Source organism: Pelophylax lessonae (genome assembly GCF_965119305.1).
Source record: "Pelophylax lessonae genome assembly, chromosome: 5".
NCBI lineage: Eukaryota > Metazoa > Chordata > Amphibia > Anura > Ranidae > Pelophylax > Pelophylax lessonae.
Window position 1 is genome coordinate 84,916,849 of NC_138772.1, and position 20,832 is coordinate 84,937,680.

Consider the following 20,832-nt stretch of genomic DNA (forward strand, 5'->3'; position numbering starts at 1 on the left):
GGTATGTCCAAGCCCTCCGCCCGTTTGGACCGATGCAGCAGTGCCATGGCAAGTTGTGGTCTCTTACCTTTCCACACAAACTTGAAAAAGTGGCTACGAAGCTCTGAAAAGAAACGCCGAGGTAGGGGCACAGGTACCATCTGCAGGAGAAAGAGTATGGGGGGCAATGCAGTCATCTTAGTTATCTTAATGTACGTGCGACCAACCCATGTGAAGGTCGCCCTATCCCAAGACTGTAGGTCTTGGCGAATCTTCTTAAGTAGAGGAACATAATTATGTGTGTACAGGTTTTCAGGCAGTTAATAAGTTGAATGCCTAGGTATCGCATAGAAGGGGGCGCCCAGGCAAAGGGAGAAGCTCCCCTTAGTGTAGTAGCAAGAGCTGGAGGGATGGTAACCGGCAAATTTTCAGATTTAGCATAGTTGATCCGAAAGTTGGGCACTTGACTATTTTAACTGATAGTTCCTCCATTAGGTTAGGCAACGAGACAAGGGGATCCAGAACATGGAAAAGGACATCTTCCGCACCGCTTTAACATTCTAATGCAGATCATACTGAATAAATCTGATTTTCTCTATCGTTCATCGACAGACGCAGCTCCTCCTATTCATAGACTTATAGGGTTATGCTCCTCATTCTAGAGATACACTATGCGTAAAAAAAACTTGTCCACGCCGATGGGGGCTGTCCCAGCAGGCATAACGCCTCAGGCTCCGATTTTCATCTGAATGAAGACATTATATTGCCTTCACTTTGTCCTAAACCTCAGCATCTGAAGGAGCATGCTTCACATTCTTTGGCTGTGGTTCGGGCAATCAGGGTCTAGTTACAGACCACTGAGTCCTTTCAAAAATCGGACGCATCTTTTGTCCTTTCTGAGGGACCTCGTAAGGGTATGGCTGCATCTATGGTGACCATTTCCAGATGGATCAGGCAGACAGTGGTACAAGCCTATTCACTGAAGAGTCAGGTTCTTCCTTTCCCAGTGAAGGCTCACTCTACGAGAGCTCAGAATGCCTCTTGGGCTTTTCGCCATCAGGCGTTGGTGCTACAAGCTTGCAAGGAGGCAACTTGGTCGTCTGTGCATACGTTCACAAAATTCTACAAGGTAGATGTGTTAGCATCCACGGATTCTTCTTTTGGCCGCAAAGTTTTGCAGGCTGTAGTTTTTAAAGAGAATTCCTTTTGTTAGTCTTTGAGGGTTCCATTGTTTCCGGGTGAGCTCCAGTTGATCCTGGTTGAGTTCTATTTTACCTCGTTGGCTACTTTGGCCATTGGGGAATTAAGTTTTTGTTTGTCTTATACCCACCCCTCATGATATACTGCTTTGGGACATCCCTATGAGTCTATGAATAGCAAGAGCTGCATCTGTCGATGAACAATCTGGATTTTTGTAAGCACTTACCTTAAAATCTTTTTCTCTGAAGTTCATCGACAGACGTAGCACCCTCCTCTCTATTTCTGAGTTATGTTTTTTTTTTCTAACACTGCTTGCAACTAAACTGTTTGAGAATAGCATAGCCTGAGGGGTTATGCCTGCCCCATAGGCGTGGACACGTTTTTTTTCCACCTAGTGTCTATCCCTAGGAGGAGGAGCATAACCCTATGAGTCTATGAATAGGAAGAGCTGCGTCTGTCGATTGAACTTCAATAAAAAAAAAAAAAAAAAAGGATTTTACGGTAAGTTCTTACAAAAATCCAGTCTTTAGGTTGTAAATATTTGCACTGGATCCACTATTGTATCATTGATGACTCTTCTATCTGCCCTCACTGCAGTCAGAACTCCAATATCTGCAGAGGAAGAATTATTACTTTAATCCTACTCAAATGTTTATGTTCAACACAAGCAGAGTGAGATATGAGCAGATTCTTCTAAATCAAACCCTGTTCTGCATGTAGCTGTTTAACATGTAAATTAAAATGTATCATTTTCTTACCACAAAAACCTTTTTTTAAAAACTGGTTTTGAAAGCAGAAAATTAGCACATGTGTTTGCGATAGTTCTGAACCCAATACCAACTTCTGAACAAAGAATATTTCTGTGCTTCTGTCACCCAACTAATTTGTAAAAGCAGGGACATTATGTGTATGTTAAATATCAGCTGTATGTATTGCTAATGAAGGCTGATCCTCTAATTCTACAGTATGTTAAAAAGGCCCCCCCCCCAGTGACAGATCGCTGCTCATATAACATCAAAGGGCCTTTGGAGGTCCCATAATGGCTCCCAGGCAGATCTATTGATGGTTGTATACCTACATAGACAGGGAAGCATACTGTTCCCACAGCGGATATCCATATGTAGAGTAATGGTTTATACAAGCTAAAAGTAAATTAAATGCATATGCTTACAGCGCATAATCCACTTTAGTGGGGTCATTAACTTTCTCAACTTTATAGATTTTGCAAGGATCTGAATGCAACTGAAAAACTTGGATAATGCATGAACATCCATGATATAATCCCCATCTCTGATCCCTGATAATCCCTATCCCTGATATAATCCCTACTCCCTACAAAGTCGCCCCTCTCTGTCTGCCTGTCATTTTCTAGCACCCGCCGCCACCACCACCCCTTTATCTTCCCCCCTCCCTCTCTCTTCCTGACCCCTTATCACTCCCTCCTTTTTTCCTTTTGTTCTTTATTCCCCCATCACTCCCCTCTTATCCCCCTCACTCTGTGGCTATCATTTTCCTTCCTCTCACCTTATCACTCCACTCCTTATTTTTCTCTCTCCCTACCTTTTTTTGCCTTTTATTCCCCCTCTCTCCTTCCTTTATAACTATCCTATCTCTCTTTCTCCTCCGACTGCTTATCACCCCCCCTTTCATCCCTCACACTATCACACTATGCCCCCCCAAATCTCTCCCTCATCTCTCAAACCCCCCCCCTTCCTCTCTGTTGAACCCCCCCCCCCATATCCCCCTCCCCCACATATGAACTGTATATTCCAGATGAGGTCTTGCTAATGATTTTGTACAGGGATAAAATCCCTCTCCCTCCGATCTCATAACCCCCTCGCCGCTCTTTTATCTCCCCCCCCCCCCCCCCCTTTCTACCTTCCTTTCCCTTTATCAGATTAAATCAAATATGAATCTATTACACTCACTCTGTGAAGCAGGGTTACCATTTTGAAGCTTTCAGAAGCACAGCTGGAAATGTACTGCTGGCTGAGAGACCTGTAAAATTGTTCTTCATATTGGCTAAAAACTTTGGAGTGTACAATCAGGAGGCATGCATTGCTTAGACACCTCATTTAGATGTAAAAACAGTCATGGATTGGTTGTAATGTCCGCTTGGGGCTAAAAACTATGATAAGCTAGGAATCCTGGGACATTTCACTGACATTGTACAGAAATGTCTTCAACGTTTCTCAGGTAACTCTGTAGACTTTTTCTTCCAAGTCAGTTAAAATTGTCAATCCATAAAGATAGCTGTTCACATTTTGGAAGTTTAAGGTCTTTTCTTTATAAAAAAAAAGGTACATCTTTAATTTGCTGTACTATATCTATGGGCCGGCAATGTTGTATAAGTTGCATAGTTAGTCTGGCTTAAAAAAGACACAAGTCCATCTAGTTCAACCAATAAAATGGTAAAAAAAAAATCATACAATCTTATGTACAGTATCTCACAAAAGTGAGTACACCCTCACATTTTTGTAAATATTTCATTATCTTTTCATATGACAACACTGAAATAATGACACTTTGCTACAATGTAAAGTAGTGAGGTGTACAGCTTGTATAACTATGTAAATTTGCTGTCCCCTCAACATACCTAAACACACAGCCAATAATGTCTAAACCGCTGGAAACAAAAGTACACCCCTAAGTTAAAATGTCCAAATTGGGCACAAAGCGTCAATATTTTGTGTGGTCACCATCATTTTCCAGCACTGCCTTAACTCTCTTGGGCATGGAGTTCACAAGTTGCCACTGAAATCCTCTTTCACTCCTCCATGACAACATCACAGAGACCTTGCGCTCCTCCACCTTGCGTTTGAGGATGCCCCACAGATGCTCAATAGGGTTTGTGTCTGGTGGCATTCTTGGCCAGTCCGCAATTCTGAAATTAATTGGATTATGCATTACCAGTTTTGGCAGCCTGAATGCATAGGGTAAACAGTGTGCCGCATCCTAATGAAGAAATTTGGAGCTGAATGTGAAAATATGGACTTTGTAGGCACGTATATAAAAAGTATCAATTTTTATTCATACAAAGAAGAAACCTACATTTAAAAGCAAGGGAACAAATTATAAATACAGGCGGTCCCCGGGTTGCAAACATCTGACTTAAAAATGAATCCTACTGTCAAACGAAGGGAGACAACAGGATGTGAGAGGAAATCTACCCCTAGGAAGAGAAAATTACTCCTATAAGAGTTATCATGGGGAAAAAGGTGTCTCCACTGAAGCTTTATCACCAATCCTTGATTCCCTAACAACCCAAAATTTTCAAAATTGAATTCTTATAGGGACAGAAAGTGAGGTGAAATCTTCTGAACAGGGGCACTGACAGCAAAACAAATGTTATAGGGGTGTTAACCCTTCCCTATGTTATCCAAAAAACTTAAAAATAATTTTTTTGGCTGGAGCTACAACTTGGGAACAAACCTACAGACCCTATCTTGTTTGTAACCCGGGGACTGCCTGGAAGTACAAAAACATGATGTAAAAACCATAGACCCTAATAGCAACTACGGTCATGTGGCCAATTCCCCTAAGGGGATAGCAGTAATTACCCAAACCCCTCAGAGGATATCGGTGTGGCCATGACGCAATGCAGTAGTAATAGGGTAGTTAGCTCAACATGTTTCGCGATGCTGCTTCTTCAGGAGCATAACTCGCCACTGAACTTACTGCTATCCCCTTAGGGGAATTGGCCACACGCCCGCAGTTGCTATTAGGGTCTATGGTTTTTACATCATGTTTTTGTAATTGTAGTTTGTTCCCTTGCTTTTAAATGTAGGTTTCTTCTTTGTATGAAAAATACTTTTTATATACGTGCCTACAAAGTCCATACTTTCACATTCAACTCCAAAATTCTTGGCCAGTCCATCACCTTTACCCTCAGCTTCTTTAGCAAGGCAGCAGTTGTTTTGGAGGTGTGTTTGGGGTCGTTATCATGTTCGGAGACTGGGCCACAGGGCAGTATTCCAAGGGAAGCGATCATGCTCTGCTTCAGTATGTCATGTTGGCATTTATGGTTCCCTCAATGAACTGTAGCTCCCCAGTGCCAGCAGCACTCATGCAGCCCCCGACCATGACACTCCCATCACCATGCTTGACTGTAGGCAAGACACGCTTGACTTTGTACTCTTAAGTTTATCTTGGTTTCATCAGAGCACATGACATGGTTCCAGTAATCCATGTCCTTAGTCTTCTTGTCTTCAGCAAACTGTTTGCGTGCTTTCTTGTGCATCTTAAGAAAATGCTTCCTTCTGGGATGACAGCCATGCAGAACAGTTTGATGCGGTGTATGGTCTGAGCACTGACAGGCTGACCCTCCACCCTCTGCAGCATTGCTGGCAGCACTCATAAATCTATTTCCCAAAGACAACCTCTGAATATGATGCTGAGCATGTGCACTCAACTTCTTTGGTTGACCATGGCAAGGCCTGTTCTGAGTGGAACCTGTCCTGTTAAACCGCTGTATGGTCTTGGCCACCGTGCTGCAGCTCAGTTTCAGGGTCTTGGCAATCTTCTTATAGCCTAGGCCAGTGTTTCTGAACTCCGGTCCTCAGGTCACACTAACAGTCCAGGATTTGCAAGAAAACTGAAATACATCACAGGTGATATCAGTGATTGCAGTATTATAGTCTGCATCTCCCCAAGGTAATACTTAAAATCTGGCCTGTTAGTGTGCCATGAGGACCGGAGTTTAGATACACTGGCCTAGGCCATCTTTATGTAAAGCAACAATTCTAATTTCTTTTTTTCAGTTCCTCAGTGTTCTTTGCCATGAAATGCCATGTTGAACTTCCAGTGACCAGTATGAGAGAGTGAGAGCAATAACACCAAATTGAGGTGTTACTAATGATATGTACAGGGATAAAATGATATCTCTTTGGAGTCCATTTCTCTTGAAATAAGAGGATTTTTCTCGCTTTGGAAACCGCAGCTTGGCATTGCATGCTATTATTAAGCTTATGATCTACCGAGAGCGGTGGGTGGAGGAGGATTTAGATGGCGATGATTGGGATGTTATGTGGTGTTCCCCTTTCACTTACTTGGTCTCTGCAAGGGATCGCCTGATTAATTACAAGTTTTTGCATAGGATCTATTATACGCCAGCATGGATGGCCCGTATATATCCAGAATCCTCTGCTGAGTGCTGGCGTTGCTCCTATTCACCGGCGGATTTTGGACATACTCTGGCGTTGCCCAGTGGTACGGGATTACTGGACTGCTGTGCAGGCCTGTATTACAGAGGTGGTAAAAATTCCGGTTCCTAATTCTATTGAGGTTTAACTGGGGTTGGTTGATGGATTGGCCCCTGCGAGGGCCCTTTGCACGCTGGTAAGCTTGCTCCTCTTTTATGCCCACAAGGCCTTGCTCCTGCAGTGGAAGAGCCCGCTGGCCCCCACCATCCTCTTTTGGAAGGGTCTGGTGAATAAGGTGACTCCGCTTTATAAGACTACGTATCTCAGTAGGGGATGCCCTCACAAGTGACCTGTTATCACTCAAGTTTTTTCTTTTCTATGTCTGCCCTGCATGGCACGGTTTGTGTTGGTTGTTCTTGTTTAAACTGCAAAACTAATAAACAGAAATTTTCAAAAAAAAAGGTTATGATCTACCAAAACCCCCAGATCCTTCTCCACCATTGATTGTCCCAGTTTTACCCCCCCTAGTATGTATGATGCATGCACATTTTTAGTCCATGTGCATAACTTTACATTTATAAAAATTAAACCTCATTTGTGTAACGCTCCTGCGTTTTTGTAGTAGGCTGGATTTGCAGCTGCAGAATCTCCACTCGGTAGTCATGTAGAGATGTGTTGAATAACCAGATCCAATTCTCCAGACTCATCACTGTGGGCCCGTCAGCTTCAGCATACAGATATACACACACTCCATAAGATGTTCCTGGAGTGATAGGATGTATATGATAGTATGAAGGTGATGTGCTGAAGGGACAGGTGTGAACAGTGACAGAGATGGTAAGCACTTGATAGAAATGTTCAGGAGAGTATTAGATGGTATTTAGGTAGAATGCAGATAGGTTAGTAATCGAGTATGGTAACAGGTGGTAAGGACAGCAGATGACAAATACAGGATAGGCTAACCCAGTGCAAGGATAGATGATAGAATTAGTATGCATAGATAGTAACAGTCCTTAATGTGCAGAGGTAGGTAGTGTAAGTTAGGTTATGGAGGATTCCCCTGTGGGGTACTTATCACTAGTAAGGTTAGTAGTAGAGGGGTCCAGTAGTGAGGGAGTGATCCGGTAGCGAGATACAGGGATCAGTAGCGAGGTTCCGGTCTGTTCCAGGTAAAAGCAAATAGCTGGAGGTTCCGGCAGCGAGACAAGCTTGTAAGCATGTAGACACACAGGCACATAAGCACAGGCACATTGAACGAACAACGTGAGAGAGAACGCCAGCGGTTGAAATAGCCGCTCAGAGCGGCGCTCGGCGATGACGTCATCCGTCTTAAAGGTGTATGCGTACCACCTAATTAGAAAGGTGGGACGCATATTGAAAGGAAATGGAAATTAAGGGTACCAGAGGTACCAGAATCTTACAGTTTGCCACATAGTTGCCCACTTCAACAGTGCATTTAGGTTGTCCACTGCATAGCTTGTCATCACCTGCAAAGACTGAAATGTCACCCTAGCACAGGAAGTGTGAAAGGACTACGGAATACCCTCCTTTTCTACACTGCTCAAAAAAATTAAAGGAACACTTTGAAACTGCATCAGATCTCAGTGAGGAAAAATATCATGCTGGGCTGAATTCAAAGACACCCTGCAAATCAAAGTGAAAAAATTATGCAGACTGGTCCATTTTGCTAAAATTTCGTTGCAGCAACTCAAAATGGCACTCAGTAGTTTGTATTTTCCCCACGTGCTTGTATGCACAACATCGAGGCATGCTTCTAATAATTAGACGGATGGTGTCCTGGGGAATTTCCTTCCGGGTTTGGACCAGAGCATCACTGCGCTCCTGAACAGACTGAGGCACAGCCTAGGGACGGTGGATCGACCGAAACATAATGTCCCAAAGGTGTTCTATTGGGTCTAGGTCAGAGGAGTGTGGGGGCCATTCAATGGTATCAATAACTTCATCCTCCAGGAATAGGCTACATACTCTCCCCACATAAGGCCTAGCATTGTCATACACCAAGAGGAACCCAGGACCCACTGCACCAGCATAGGGTCTGAAAATGGGTCCAAGGATTTCATCTCAATACCTAATGGCAGTCAGGGTGCCATTGTCTAGCGCAGTGGTTCTCAACTCCGGTCCTCGGGACCCACCAACAGGCCAGGTTTGCAAGATAACTAAATTACATCACAGGTGATCTCATTTGCTGCTCAGTGATTGCAGTATTCTAGTCTGCATCCCCCAAGGTAATACTTAAAATCTGGCCTGTTAGTGGGTCCCGAGGACCGGAATTGAGAACCACTGGTCTAGCCTGTAGAGGTTTGTGCGTCTCTCCATTGATATGCCTCCCCAGACCATCACTGACCCACCACTAAACTGGTCGTGCAGATCGATGTTAGTCAGCATAACATTCCCCACAGTTTCTCCAGACCCTTTCACGTCTGTCACGTGCTCAGAGTGAACGTGCTCTCATCTGTGAAAAGCACAGGGCGCCAGTGGCGGACCTTCCAATTTTTGTGTTCAATGGCAATTGCCAGTCGAGCTCCACAGTGCTGATTGGTCAGCGACATTCAAACCAGTGGCTTGCTGGAGGTCATTTTCTAGGGCTCTGGCAGTACTCTTGTTCCTCCTTGCACAAAAAAGCAGATGCAGGTCCTGCTGATTGATTAAGGACCTTCTACGACCCTGTCGAGCTCTCCTAGAGTAACTGCCTGTCTCCTAAAATCTCCTCCATGCTCTTGAGACTGTGCTGGGAGACATAGCAAATCTTCTGGCAACGGCATGTATTGATGTGCCATCCTGGAGGAGTTGGGCTGCCTGTGCAACCTCTATAGGGTCCAGGTATCTCCTCATGCTACCAGTAGGTGACTCTGATCCTGGCTAATTGCAAAACTAGTGAAAAACAGTCAAAAAGATGAGTAGGGGAAAAAGTCAGTTGCCTCCCACCTGTAAAACCATTCCTGTTTTGGAGGTGGTCATTGTTGCCCATCTAGTGCACCTGTTCATTTACACCAAAGAAGCTGAAACTGATTAAAAACCCCCCTCTGCCACTTAACTGACCAGATAAATATCCCAGAAGTTTATTCAACGTGATGCTATACTCAGTGTTCCTTTCATTTTTTTGAGCATTGTCTAACTTTAAGGGATGTTCTGTAGTTCAGAGCTGAACTGGTGTTTATTGCATTGATACAACAGATTTAACTAAATACTTTATATGGGAAAATTAATAGACCTAAATATAACAAATTACAGAAGTTAATTGTTAAGGGTTGTCTGTGCACAACCTGTTCTGTGTGGGTTTGGAATGGAGAGCAGGATGCTGCGGTGTGCTATGAAGTGTTTTTTTTTTTTTTTTTAAATCGGTTTGATCATTCCTACAGCCCCCCCCCCCTTCCCACTGCTAAAATACTAACATCATGAGGAACTTAGACACAAGATCATCCCCTGATCTGGCTACAAGAGCTGCCCATACACCAGCAGAATTTCATTAGGACATTTATACATAAATTCAGAAATATCATTTCAGACCTTTTAACAGTATTCTACAAATTTGTTATGAAAACCCTGAACATTTTTGTTTGACAGCCCTGCTAATGTTTTGAATTTTACATTCAATTTGAGGATGCACTTGTGAATTACAATAGGTACCCATTTTTTTCACACACCTTTTAGAAACCCTAAGTTAGTATTTTGTTTGAGAAAAAAAATTTCCCTCCTTCAATTTCCTTGTAACTACGGTCAAAAATGATTGTCGATTTGACTATCACTGATTATTATTTGAACAGATGTTATGGAAAAAAATAATCTGAACAAATTTCTACTGGTTTATGCCAGTTATAGTAAGAAAGTGCAAAGAGCCGCAGCTGCTTAGCTTGGGTATGGATGTAGCCACATGGGGCAGAGTGTGATTATGGATTTGCACATATTGACCACGTAGAAAATTTGTGAGCTGATCTCAGTGTGTCAAAATTGTCATTCATATTTTAATTTTTTTTGTCATTGCTTAAAGGGTCCCTTGATTGCTGAAGGTTGCTCTGTGTAAAAAGTACTTCAGGCTTAATTGAGCTCCTTGTTTCCCCAGAAATAGACAGTAGTAAAAGTGAACATTGTGAAACCAAGTTAATTTAAATAACATACCAGTTTATCAACAGTGACTTTTATACCATTAAACCCTCACAGCTGGATAGAAGACTGGTAAAGTGTGCTGCTGGGGCAACGGATGGGCAGGGGGGGCAGCTACTCTTGGCACATCGGAGCAAGGGGACCTAGAGTGGACACAGGGCAGTAAACCCTTTCTACGACAGGCATTAACAATGGGGGGAGGGGCGGAGTTCTGCCTCCTTCCTCTGGGTGCTAGACAAACCTGTCTTTGTACTGGTTGGGACCTAAAGTTTTATAGTAGATGGAGAATTACTCCTTACCTAATACTGTATTCATATTATTTCACTCTGAGCTGACTTGGTTTCCTGCAGTGCAGGTTAAAGGTAAATGTCTGTTTTTACATTCATCCCAAAAGGGGTAATGATGGCTGGTAAACAGAGGTGAATTCATTACTTGATAACCTGGAGTGTTGAAGGATAATTTTGTTTGCACTTTTCTGTTAAGTAATAAATATTGACTCGCTCCAGAAATGGTATGTTTAAGAACATTTTTTCCAACTGTTAGCTTTGTTCATGTTTGGCTCACATCAGCTGAGATGAGATTATGGTTAAGTTAATATTGCCAATGCTTTTTTTAATTGAAGAGAAACACATGAAAGAACATAATCCACCTAATTGCTAGAGACTTAAAGCAAGCTTATATTGAAGTAACAAATAGACCCCTGCTCATGTTGCTGAACCTGCTTATCCTTCGAGGAAAGAGACACAATTTAGATCTGCAGTTGTGACCAGATATCACTATTCCATTTGGGGGCTTAAAGGTTTGTTAGGTTGAGAGTAGACAATGAGCGCTACGGTGGGTGAGAGAGTTCTCACCAGAGACGTGCCTTGCAGTTGGCATATGCTACACATGTTACAGCAGGCAGAAAGGAAGTGGAAACACTTCTGAATACAATATTAACAGGTTTGATTTTATGCAATATTTATTGATAATTTCTAACTTGTTATATTTTTTTTTGTTAACCGTTAATTTAGTTGGTGTAGTTCCACATGAAATCCTTGTAGTACACGTCTTGCAGAAAAAAACTGCCTAGCTCCCATAGCAAATTGTAACCTAACAATACCTAGACATTGGTTATGTGAGCTCTGCCAAAGGGGAGGATCACAGTTCCAGCAGACCCATTGATTGATAATAAGACAAAAGTTGGCTAATCTTGCTGACCAGACAAGTCCTCTAAATTCCATAATATAATGGCATTCGGTCATGTAACAGGCCTCTGTGGAATCTGGAATGGCTTTTCTGTACTATGGTAAAAGTATTTTAGGACAGATTTAAAAATCACCTTTTTAATGGATTCCTTAAAAAATGCATAAGGTTTTTTTTTTTTTTTAACTTAGCCAATGCAACTGCCTGAAATCTAAATTAAACTAAGCTGCCACATTTAAGCTGAAATCTAGAATTATAGTAGAACTTCTGAAGGACAGAAATGGGAGTTATACGTAGATGAGACTATTGGATAAAGATAGATCAGGTGAACATTGAAATCCAACTTTACACCTAATAATTTGAACTAATTCTGGGTGATCTGGTTGTGGTTTCAGCCCATGCTTTTGACATGGTTGATCTTGGGGAGCGTGGATCACGAAACGAACATAATGCGCACAATTGCTAACTAGGAATATGTTGACTGTCCACCGATTTCAACCTAATTTTTAAATCCACATGCTGCTCTGCTTTGGCAGAGGTTGCTAAAACATCTATATTTTTATATGAAATTGTATGACAAAAAATGCTTACTCTGGTGATGCCTGGCTGTAGAGCACGCACAGTGGTATAAACCACTCCTCAAAGTGCCCTGTTCTTTAGGCTCCATGAATTCCTTCATTTAAATGCCAAGCCCCATCGTCTTAGATCAGTGTTTCTCAACCTTTTTTCATTCAAGGCACCCTTTAAAAATTATGGACAGTCTTGAGGCACCCCATTCTAAAAATGTAAAAACTGTTCTAATCGTTTACCTTATGCAGCAACATCCACAAGCCCAAGTCAGACACCCAACCTTAGAGGTGATTTATTCTTTCAAAGCAAGTACACTTTTGTAAACTGGTACTGACTAGTATTCCAATGTTTCTCTTCTCCCTCAGTTTTTCTCCATCAATTAGCTAATGTGACCCCAACACTGATAGAGAGAAGCAAGGGAAGGGTCAAACAAGGATGCTATGCAAACGGCTGACATCCTCTTCCTCAACTGATGATGCCATCGGTCCTTAGGACGTCGGCAGCAAGAAGGATGTAATGGTGCACAATGAAAATCTTAGACTTAGTGTAACTAAAAAGGCAGCCATCATCAACACACCGGGCTTGTATACAATTTTGGGCAATTGTTAGGCATTTTGCCAAGGCACCCCTGAGGGAACCTCAAGGCACCCTGGTTGAAAAAGGCTCTTAGATTAACAAGGGGGTTCTATACAATTAGTGTATCATAAATAATGGGTAAATGGGAAAGTTTCAGTGAATTCAACTAGTTAGGCACTATCTCTAAAGCCAAAGGGCAAACCTTTGGGATAAGGGTTTACTTTTTTGAGCAGTGTATTTAAACTCAAAGGAACACTTTGAAAACACATCAGATCTCAATAGTGAAACATATCATGCTGGATATCTATACTGATATGGACTGGGTAATGTGTTAGGAGCGAAAGGATTCAAAAACAAGAGGAGATGACCACACTCGGGTGTAAATGAAAGCATTGAAGTGTTTTATTCTTCACCACGGGTGACAAACATGACTAGTACATCACAGGACAGGTATACATGTTGACGCATTTCACGGTACTGTAGATCGCTTACTCATAACCATACAACTAATGCTGGTGGAGAGACTGCAGTTAAAGGGGCGCAACAGCTGAGGACAATGAATAATTGTAACACCTCACGCTCCAAGCTGGAAACGCCTCTCTGCAGCCAAAATCCACCCAGTATATTGAAACCAATCTATCACAAATCCTTAAATCAAGGAACATTTGTACATCAAACTGATCAAAAAAATATCAGCAAAAGTAAAAAACATTGAATACATAAGACATCATGTGGAATAAAAATGTGTAAATATAAATGTATGTAAAAATAAAATGCATGAAAAAGCGTGGGGGTCGTTCAATGGTATCCATTCCATCATTCTCCATGAAGTGGCTGCATACACACATGAGGCCAGGCATTGTCATGCACCAGGAGGAACCCAGGACCCATGTCACCAGCATAGGTTTTGACAATAGGTCCAAGGATTTCATCCTGATTCCTGATGCCAGTCAGGGTCCCATTGTCTAGCCTGTAGAGCTCTGTGTGTCCCTCCATGGATATGCCTTCCCAGAGCCGTGCTAAATGATGTTACAGGCAGCATAACGTTCTCCACGGCTTCTCCAGGCCCATTTCCGTCTGTCACGTGCTCAGGGTGAACCGGCTCTCATCTGTGAAAAGCACAGGATGCCAGTGGCGGACCTGCCAATTCTGGTGTTCAATGGCAAATGCTGGGCAGTGCGCACAGGGCCCACTAGAGGATGTCGGGCCCTCATGCCAACCTCATGAAGTTTGTTCCTGATTGGTCAGAGACATTCACACCAGTGGCCTGCTGGAGGTCTTTGGCAGGGCTCATCCTGTTCCTCCTTGCACAAAGGAGGAAATACCAGTCCTGCTGATGATGGGTTAAGGACCTTCTAGGGCCCTGTCCAGCTCTCCTAGAGAAATTGCCTGTCTCTTGAAATCTTCTCCATGTTCTTGAGACTGTGCTGGGAGACACCACAACCCTTCTGCCAATGGCACGTATTGATGTGCCATCCTTGAGGAGTTGGACTGCCTGTTTAACCCCTATAGGGTCCATGTATCCCCTCATGCTATCAGTAGTTACACTGACCCTAGCTCAGTGGTGGCGAACCTTGACACCCCAGATGTTTTGGAACTACATTTCCAATGATGCTCAACTACACTGCATAGTGCATGAGCATCATGGGAAATGTAGGTCCAAAACATCTTGGGTGCCAAGGTTCGCCATCACTGCCCTAGCTAAATGCAAAACTAGTAAAAAAGTCAGAAAAAATGAATAGGGAAAATGTATTTATTTTATTTTTTTATGGCCTCCAGCTGTAAAACTATTCCTGTTTTGGGGGTTGTCTCATTGTTGCCCATCTAGTGCACCTGTTTAACACCAAAGCACTTGAACTGATTAACAACCCCCTCTGCTACGTAACTGTCCAGATCAATATCCCAGGAGTTCCATTGACTTGATGCTATGCTCTGATTAAAAAGGGTTCCTTAAATATTTTTGAACAGTGTATATTAGCCCAGCAGGGGAATTTGTAAGTCTACACTTTTAGCGTGGATGGAGAAATCTGTCAGATGTAGGCTGCAGATGGCCTGCAGGCTGAACGAAAGAAATCGGAGTATATAGCTAGATTAAGTGTATCCTACTGTGAAATTATTTGGATATAATTTAACTTTGGGTCATTGGCCCTCTCCATTTAGACAGACTACATTTACAGTGTCTTTTCATTTAGAAGAAGTGCAGGCCTTAGTGCAATGTATACATTGCTTATATAAATATGTAAAAGCTTTTGTTACAGTTTAAACAAAAATCCCCCCTAAGAGTCTGTTATTGTAGCATATATTTAAAGCAACTGGATTAACTGATGTCAGAAGAGTTATAGATTTGGAGGGACACATAAAAAGCGTGAATGAAAATAATGTGCAAAAAAGGACACGTATAACCGGGGAATACCGTATATGTTAAACAGTGTCTTTAATACAGGCAGCCTCCACTTTTCATAGACTTTTTTTTTTTTTTTTTTTCTAATGGATTTACCGATTGTTGGTATGTTTGTGTTGTTGGTACATTACACTCCTATGTCTGTGTGTGAACCTCTAATATATAGATATTTTAGAAATGACAATCTAAATGATATTTACCAGTTTGAATGTTCTAATAAAACGTATTAAAAAATCCCCCATTTAAACAGTTAAATTTGATTTATACAGTTGGAGAAAAAAAGTATTTAGTCAGCCACCAATTGTGCAAGTTCTCCCACTTGAAAATTACAGGCCTCTCTCATCTTTATTATAGGTATACTTCAACTATGAGAGACAAAATGAGAAAAAAAATCCAGAAAATAACATTGTCTGATTTTTAAAGAATTTATTAGAAAATTATGGTGGAAAATAAGTATTTGGTCAATACCAAAAGTTCATTTTAATACTTTTATATACCCTTTGTTGGCAATGACCGAGATCAAACGTTTTCTGTATGTCTTCACAAGGTTTTCACACTGTTGCTGGTATTTTGGCATTCCTCCATGCAGATCTCCTCTAGAGCAGTGATGTTTTGGGGCTGTCGCTGGGCAACAGACTTTCAACTCCCTCCAAAGGTTTTCTTTAGGGTTGAGATCTGGAGACTGGCTAGGCCACTCCAGGACCTTGAAATGCTTCTTACGAAGCCACTCCTTCATTGCCTGGGCGGTGTGTTTGGGATCATTGTCATGCTGAAAGACCCAGCCACGTTTCACCTTCAATGCCCTTGCTGATGGAAGGATGTTTTCACTCAAAATCTCACGATACATGGCCCCATTCATTCTTTGCACGGATCAGTCGTCCTGGTCCCTTTGCAGAAAAACAGTCCCAAGGCATGATGTTTCCACCCCCATGCTTCACAGTAGGTATGGTGTTCTTTGCATGCAACTCAGCATTCTTTCTCCTCCAAACACGACGAGTTGAGTTTTTACCAAAAAGTTCTACTTTGGTTTAATCTGACCTTATAACATCCTCCCAATCCTCTTCTGGATCATCCAAATGCTCTCTAGCAAACTTCAGACGGGCCCTGACATGTACTGGCTTAAGCAGGAGGACACGTCTGGCACTGCAGGATTTGTGTCCCTGGCGGCGTAGCGTTACTGATGGTAGCCTTGGTTACTTTGGTCCCAGCTCTCTGCAGGTCATTCACTAGGTCCCCCCCGTGGTTCTGGGATTTTTGCTCACCTTTCTTGTGATCATTTTGACCCCACAGGGTTCGATCCTGTGATGAGCCCCAGATCGAGGGAGATTATCAGTGGTCTTGTATGTCTTCCATTTTCTAATAATTGCTCCCACTGTTGATTTCTTCACACCAAGCTGCTTGCTTATTGCAGATTCAGTCTTCCCAGCCTGGTGCAGGTCTACAATTTATTTTCTGGTGTCCTTCAACAGCTCTTTGGTCTTGGCAATAGTGGAGTTTGGAGTGTGACTGTTGGAGGTTGCGGACAGGTGTCTTTTATACTGATACCTGTATTAATGGCACCTGTCTGAACTTGTTAACGAGTGGAGGACAGAGGAGCCTCCTAAAGAAGTTACAGGTCTGCGAGAGACAGAAATCTTGCTTGTTTGTAGGTGACCAAATACTTATTTTACTGAGGAATTTATCCAATTAATTAGAATTCCTACAATGTGATTTCCTGGATTATTTGCCCCCATTCTGTCTCTCATAGTTGAAGTGTACCTATGATGAAAATTGCAGGCCTCTCTCTCATCTTTTTAAGTGGGAGAACTTGCACAATTGGTGGCTGACTAAATACTTTTTTGCCCAACTGTATATCCATGCATTATAAGAGGGCGATTCCGGTCTATGTCTACAGATGCATCATTTAATAGAACAGTCAAACCAAAAGTGACAATCTGAGGAGAACTGGAAACCTTTTCAGAAGGGGGAGAATCAGGCAAACACAAGCTATTGGCCCTTTCATGGTAGGCACAATGTTACGTGGGCTTAAAAGAAAGTTCCATGCTTTTGTTTTTTGTTTTTTTATGCCATGATGCCCTTTTTATTGGCCACGAAAGGGGGGTGTTCCTAACGGATACTATTTTTTTGGGGACGGGATTTTCTTTAAACCTCTTTCTGCATTAGCTTCCCTTTACATATTGGTTCCTCAAAGGAAATCTGTGCCGGAATTCTTTCTCCGCCAGGTGATGTAACCAGGGAGCTGGTAGCTGCGTAATGCCCAGTATGTTTCAGTGACTGCAGGTTCATGTGTTATTTGGGTTAATTATACCCACAGGAGGAACACTAGCCCAACATATTTTATCAGTATTGGTCCAGGGGCAACTGCTTCTCAGCCCAGTCCCTCTTCTGAATTAGTGGAGTCTGTTCAGCTCCTTGTATAATCTGGTGACTGCTGATCTTATTTTATATATTGAAGAATGTAGGAGTGATGAGCTACACCCCCAACTACAAAAAGGGTGGAAGCAGCAAGGATATGGCAAAAAGATAACGCCATTGCAGAGTAGAGTGAGTCGACCCCTCTCTTGATGGTAGTGATGGTATCCACATTTTAATAATATCTCGAGATGTGTAGGGCAAAGATTTGGTTGATCAGACCACATAACCCCAGCCCATTTTTCTTTTGTTTGTATATAAAATATGCAAGAATTCAAACTTTCTATCACAAAAGAACTGTTGAATTTGTGCGTTATGTAATGAATGCAAAAAAGCAGATTCACATAGACCGTTATGAATGACAGCCCAGTATTTATACAAGCAAAGAATGGGAGTGAGACCAAAGGATAAGAGCAGGCCAACATCCCTTTTAAAATACAGAAAGGACAGGGGGTGCCTCTAAGTGGGACTTTTGAGGGCCTAGAAAAATGTATTTAATTGAGTAACCGTGAACAAACAATTGAAAAAAAAAAGGCAAGCCACATCAACATAGTGGCATGGTGGTTATTAACAGGTGCAAGTAAAACCCTACAGACACCCGACGCATTTCAGAGTTTCTCTTTCTTCGGGGTGATGAATTGGGATACAATATTTCTGAAATATAATAAAACAGTAATTTTAGAAATGCACAGTATCGTAAGGTGTTGCCACCAAATATATGCTAGAGGATTTTTATGTTACCTTACAACCAGTGCATCCAAGACCCAAGCATCATCTTAAGAATTATTAAAACCAAATTTATAAAAACTTCAAGGGACCTTGCTGTAACACACGCTGTGCGTTCAGTAACGACGGAAATGAGAGAGGAGAAATCGCTGCATCCTCTTCGCATGGGCTTTAAAAGCCAGGACAGCAGCCATTGCCCGCCGCTGTCCTGTCTGGAGCTGCAGAAGCTGCTTCACACTCTTTTGGAACAAGTAGGCAACAGGTAATTTTGCAGACTTTATTTTTATAGATATCTGCTGGATACATATAATTCTCAATAGGTATTTTCCTTGCTGGTCCTTAATATAGGACACTGATGGCGAACCTTGGCACCCCAGATGTTTTGGAACTACATTTCGCATTATGCTCATGCACTCTGCAGTGTAGCTGAGCATCATGGGAAATGTATTTCCAAAACATCAGGGATGCCAAGGTTTGCCATCACTGCTATAAGGGATAAATTCATATATCTTTATACATTTTGATATGCCTACTTTTGTATTTTGCCATAACTGTATTAATTTTTAACATGGTGGCCCTTGTGGTGAATGTACCCTTTCTTTGTAAAGACAGCACTGCGATATTACATTTGGTCTTCTGCGACCCTATTTTTCCCCTTTGGTCTTGCTAAAATCCAGTGGGCTATCCTTTTTCTGTTTTTTTTCTGGTTTTCTTTGGTCGCCATCCTTGACCTTCTATGGATCCACAGTTGCCATCGACTGAGCAAAGGAACGGGCGTCTGTTTGGTTTTAATAATTCTTAAGCTGATTCTTGGGTCTTGTACTGGTTGTAAGGTAACTTAAAAATCCTCTAGCATATATTTGGTGGCAACACCTTATGACATTTGTTATATTTCAGAAATATTGTACCCTAATTCATCACCCCTGAAGAAAGAGAAAAACTCTGAAAGGCGTCGGTTGTCTTTGTAGGGTTTTACTTGCACCTCTGTTATTAACCACCATGCCACTATGTTGAGGTGCCTTGCCTCTCTCTGGCTCCAAGCATTTGTCTTTTTGTATCAGCTTGTTGTTTTATAACCAATGTTCAATAAAAATGTTGTACTTTTATATATAATCTTTTCTTTTTTTTTTTTTTTTTTTTTGCAATTGTTTGTTCACTGTTACTCAATTAAATACATTTTTCTAGGCCCTCTAAGTACCACTTAGAGGCACCCCCTGTCCTTTAAGCATTTATACAAGAGGTTAGCTACTTAACTTGGCAGCATTGTAATGACACATACACTATATTACCAAAAGTATTGGGACACCTACCTTTATTTACCTTTACAAGCACATGAACTTTAATGGCATCCCATTCGTATTGAGTTGGTCCACCCTTTGCAGCTATAACCGCTTTAACTCTTCTGGGAAGGCTGTCTTCAAGGTTTAGGAGTGTGTTTACGGGAATATTTGAGCATTCTTCCACAAGTGCATTTGTGAGGTCAGACACTAATGTGGACAAGAAGGCCTGGCTCGCAGTCTTCACTCCAATTCATCCCAAAGGTGTTCTGTCAGTTTGAGGTCAGGACTCTGTGCAGACCAGTCAAGTTCCTCCACCCCAAACTCACTCATCCATGTCTTTATGGACCTTGCTTTGTGCAGTGGTGCGCAGTCATGTTGGAACAGGAAGGGACCATGCCCAAACTGTACCCACAAAGCATGAAATTGTCCAAAATGTCTTGGTTTGACACCTTAAGAGTTCCTTATACTGGAACTAAGGGGCCAAGCCCAAACCCTGAAAAACAACCCAACACCATAATCACCCTCCACTAAATGATTTGAACCAGTGCACAAAGCAAGGTCCATAAAGACTGAGCGAGTTTGTGCAGGCCAGTCAAATTCCCCCACCCCAGAGTCCTGACCTCAACCCGATAGAACACCTTGGGGATGAATTAGAGCAGAGACTGAGCTAGGCCTTCTTGTCCCACATCAGTGTCTGACCTCACAATTGCGCTCAACATTCCCATATACACACTCCTAAACCTTGTGGACAGCCTTCCCAGAAGAGTTGAAGCCGTTATAGCTGCAAACGGTGGGCCAACTCATAATTGAACCCTACAGACAAAGACTGGGATGCCATTAAAGTGTAAAGGCAGGCGTCCCAATACTTTTGGTAACCCTCTATAACTAAGGAATATCTAAATGTAGAACCTTTGTTGCCTTTTAAATTGTAAGCAGAATAAGGAATGAATCTGGGATTGAAATGGCATTTTGCCACATAAGTTTACTTGTGCTCACTATTCTGAGAATTTTTATGGTAAATGCCATGTTTATAAATGGCCAGTAATGGGTACCACATTTGGAAGCTTAGCTGCTGTTGGGCAATGGCTCCCTTGTAAAATCTTTAATGTTGCTTAACTCGTGACAAATGAAGAGCTATCACTATATTTAGATCTAAGGAAGGTATTTGTGTTATGTTTATTTGTACCAACCTGTGATAGCTTTATTGGCATAAACGTCCACTCATTCCTCTTCACCCTGT

The 20,832-nt window shown here is 42.1% G+C and overlaps 1 protein-coding gene across 2 annotated transcripts in view; it reads left to right on the plus strand.

The window, feature by feature from the left end:
• SVIL (supervillin) overlaps nt 1-20,832 on the plus strand; it is a 314,402-nt gene that overhangs the window by 179,011 nt on the left and 114,559 nt on the right. The window lies entirely within an intron of this gene.